Here is a 4,703-nt window from a genome sequence, read left to right as displayed (position 1 = left end):
TGATACAAGGACGGGGGCTGCTTGAAATAGAAGGCGCGCCGGTCAATGAGCACAAGCGTTAGGAAACTGTCACTGAAACTGAACCGGAAGAGAAATCTCTTTCAAAGTGTTAAGTGTGAGAGAACCATAACAAAATGTACCACGGTTAACAATTACAATACAGGATTTCATACGATGAAAGGTCTGACAACAGTTTTCAAACAATCGCAGTAAAACGAAGCGGTGAAATAAGACCACAAACATCAAACTGCCCTTTTCTTCCTAGATCCTCACCCACGTCTCCATTATCTCCTCCAATTTCCATTCATTTCAATTATCCAGCAACTGCATTTTCCTTTTCAATTTTTGTGCTACTGCGAGCGTGATGTTGAGCTTATCAGACCCTGCTGAGTGTATGTTAGGACAGAATGTTGGAATCCTACTCTTGTCTCCGTTTGTTTTCAGAGTCGATAAAATGTGGAACTGGAAGAGCACAGGACGTCAGACAGCATCGGAGGAGCGGCAAAATTGACGTTTCAGGTCTGGACCCTTCATCGGGACTCCCCAGCTGTGCTCTTCCAGCCCCACATTTTATCGATTCTGACTTTCAGCATCTGCAGTCCTTACTATTGCCTTTTACCTTTAGCCTTCCAGCATCCAAGTCTTTCTTAACCAAGGCAGTCCAGTAGTAAAATGGGAATAGCTGAGAGTTTCCAACTCTCCTAGATTGCTCTGAAGTACTTCATTAATTGAAGAAATATTTCCTGAGTACTGCCAAAAGAGACGGCTCGGCAAAAAAAACGGTTTCTTTCCCAATTTTCGTCATCATATCCTTTAAAATAATTGCAAAAGGGAAAATTAGGCTTTTTTAGTGGTTGAAAATTACATGATGAAGCCTACTGGAATGGATTTAACCAAAGTTAGCAAATCTTACTACTTGAATAATTTATTTTACAAGGTTCACGATGAAACTACTTAAGGATGACAGAGAAGAAAATAGAAAGATTTGACGACAGTGAGATGAAGTAAGGTGAGGAGTTATATGTACAGCATTGATCTTTGGATGAAATGACCTGTTCCAGAGCTATAAATTGCGTGTTACACCAAGATATCCAAGAGAGTTCTAACAGGCTATTAGACATTGCTCAGTCAGCATTTGCCTTCAAAGGTCAATTTGTAGTAGGAAGCAAATGTCTTCAGCGTGGCGAAAAGTGCCCACAGTAGCCTCCATCACAAAAAGCAATATTGATAATTAAATAACACTATATTCAAATCTTCCTCTGCCAACAAAAGACAACTATTCTCCAGAGAAATGAAGGAAACAGATTGAAAGAAAGGCTTAGGACAATTTAAAGGGTGTGAAAACCGTCCAACAGCCACAAAATCAAAACATAGGTCCAGAAGACAACAATGAAAATAAAACACATTGCCCAACATCACTCTTACGTCAGAGTATCTCAACGCAGTCTGAAGTTATAGACGATAGACAATAGACAATCTCAACGCAGTCTGAAGTTAAAGCTATTGTAAGGGAGGTGGGGTTTCCATCAAAATTACATGGAAAGGAGCAACTGTGGTGTGGAATAGGTGCAAAATGGGCTTTAAGTACTGTTTCAAGTTTCATGAGTTAAAAGGGTAAACATAGTATCATGTCATTAACTATAAAAATAATTTGTGAAATTAAATTGTGCAATCGTAATTTAATTCCCAGTATAAAGCACCAAATCAAAATGTGCCTCTCATGGAACTGTTGGTCCCACTAACATGATTGCTGCATTACAGTGTAAAGACGTGGCATAAGGAATGCTGCTCATTGAGTCATAAAGATGTACAGCACAGAAATAGATTCTTCAGTCAAACTCATCCATGCCGACCAGATATCCTAACCTAATCTAGTCCCATGTTCCAGCACTTGGCCCATATCCCTCTAAACCCTTCCCATTCATATACCCATCCAGATGCTTTTTAAATGTTGTAATTGTACCAATCTCCACCAGTTTCTCCGGCAGCTCATTCCATACGTGCAAAACCCTCTCCATAAAAATGTTGCCCCTTAGGTCCCTTGTAAGTCTTTCCCCTCTCACCTTAAACCTATGCCCTCTAGTCCTAGACTCCCCCAGACCAAGGAAAATGCCTTGTTCATTTACCCTATCCATGTCCTGCATGATTTTACAAATCTTTGTGAGGTCACCCCTAAGCCTCCAAGAGTCCAGATAAAATCGCCCCAGCCTATTCAGCCTCTCCATGTAACTCAAACCTTCCAACCCTGGCAATGTCCTTGTAAATTTTTTTCTGAACCCCTTCAAGTTTCACAACATCCTTGCTATAACAGGGAGACCAGAATTGTGCACAATATTCCAAAAGTGGCCTAACCAATGACCTTGAGAGCTGCAACATTACTTCTCAACTCCTTTACTCAATGCACTGACCAATAAAGGAAAGCACACCAAATGCCTTCTTCACTAGCTTATCTACCTTTGACTCCACTTTCAAGGAACTATGAACTTTCACTCAAGGTCTCTTTGTTCAGCAACACTCCCTCGGACCTTACAATTACATTTATAAGTCCTGCCCTGATTTGCCTTTCCAAAATGCAGCACCTCACATTTATCGACATTTAACTTCAGCTGCCACTCCTCAGCCCATTGACCCACTTGATCAAGATTCAAGGTAGATACCAATAAACGTGATTGGTCCATCTTAGCCCATAGATATCCAAAAGGCACAATGTTCCTCCAACCAAATCAACCAATTGATTTTTAAATTAATCTGAAGTTCAACATGTTGTTCATAGCATGTTATGCAAAAACATTAAAAAATGTGCAATGTTTAGCATCTTGAAGTCACTGCAAAGTACTTTAAATACAGCAATGCCCTACTCCATTAATGAAATAGATGACCCAATAACCTGTTTTTGATGGAGTTGGATGGCTGAGGCTTAAATATTGACCAAGATGTGGGGACAACTCCCTTCCCTTGAATATTTGAATATGGTGACAGGATCCCAAAAAGGCAGATGTAGCTCTGGTTTACATTTTATTCAAAGAAAATGGCTACAAAATTCAGCTGTGATTCATTTTCCCCCCCAATGCCATATGTGCCCTTTGGTGAGACACATGTTGTTACACTCAAGCCCATGCCAAACACCATTTTGGTGATGTCATCAGCAAAAGCTTTTATAGATAGATAGATAGATAATTATAGTTATAGATAGTTCAGATTAATTTAAAAATCAATTGGTTGATTTGGTTGGAGGTTCATTGTGCCTTTTTGATATCTAAGGGTTAAGATGGACCAATTACTTTTATTGGTATCTATCTTGAATCTTGATCAAGTGGGTCAATGGGCTGAGGAGTGGCAGCTGAAGTTTAATTTCGATAAATGTGAGGTGCTGCATTTTGGAAAGGCAAATCAGGGCAGGACTTATAAACGTAATTCTAAGGTCCGAGGGAGTGTTGCTGAACAAAGAGACCTTGAGTGAAGGTTCATAGTTCCTTGAAAGTGGAGTCAAAGGTAGATAAGCTAGTGAAGAAGGCATTTGGTGTGCTTTCCTTTATTGGTCAGTGCATTGAGTAAAGGAGTTGAGAAGTAATGTTGCAGCTCGAAAGGACATTGGTTAGGCATCAAACAGCATCAAGCATCATTTTTGATCTCAAGACTTCATTATATTCTTGACCTCACAGAGTCAAACATATATTGAAGAATAGAAAGAATCTACAAACTGCAGTATTCAAAGGAATCAACTATGCTGACATTAATTTCTGACTGAATCCTTGAATTGTTGCTGAGTTAGTAGAACTGGTTGGTAGTTTACACTGTTACTTAAAATTGGTGGAACATGGTGAAAACCTTGGTTCTCACTTCAAGAGTTCTGTTTTGGCAATGTGCTTCTGATATGACAGGAGAATCAGTAGAAATGGCACAGGGGAGGATAAGCTGCTTGAAGAAACAGATGAAGGAGGAGATGGAGAAGTTCACCTCATCTTTAAAGAGCACTTTTCTTAACCCAATGTCACTGAGGAAGAGTGTGTACAATGTCTCCATTTTTTCAAGGAGGAGATGACCACAATCAGGTGCCTCCCATGAGCAGGCCAGAAACCTCAGAGCAGGCATGGAAGATATTGTGATTGGCCATGACCATGAATGTTATACATCAGGATCCTTCCTGAAAAAAAAAGCAGGTAATATCTTGAATATCTCCTAATTTGTCTTCAATTGCTGTCCAAGAGTAGTGCCTGATACCCATAATGCCAGGGGAAGGTGATACATAAAATTCTTTCTTACCAGATAGAAGCAGGTTCAGCACTTAAGCCACCAGAGATCCACATCCAGAGATCAAACCAAAGGATGACTACTGGTGAAAGCAGGCAATCTACGGATCTCCTGTCTCTTGATTCCAGCATGCAATGCAAATAAGTATCAATGGTATTGAACAATACTTTTAGAATAAACATGCTGAGTAAACCACTAGGTACCTCAAGGAATACTTTTACTGCACTGACACGTCTCTGGAGGAGCCCTGCAGTGCTCACCTAAACACAATTTTCCCACTGACATCCGTGACTTTTCTGACACTTTACGCTGGTTTCAAAATTTCCAGTTTGCAGGCTCTAGCTGCCTTCTCTTTACCATGGACATGCAATCCGTTTGTACGTCCATCCCCCACCAGGATGGTCTCTGTTTTTCATGAACAATGACCTGAACTGTCCCCATCCACACTAGCC

This window comes from Chiloscyllium plagiosum, unplaced genomic scaffold (genome assembly GCF_037043375.1).
Source record: "Chiloscyllium plagiosum isolate Xiang-an unplaced genomic scaffold, Cpla_swu_hap1 HiC_scaffold_17, whole genome shotgun sequence".
Classification (NCBI taxonomy): domain Eukaryota; kingdom Metazoa; phylum Chordata; class Chondrichthyes; order Orectolobiformes; family Hemiscylliidae; genus Chiloscyllium; species Chiloscyllium plagiosum.
This window is presented reverse-complemented; position numbering follows the sequence as displayed.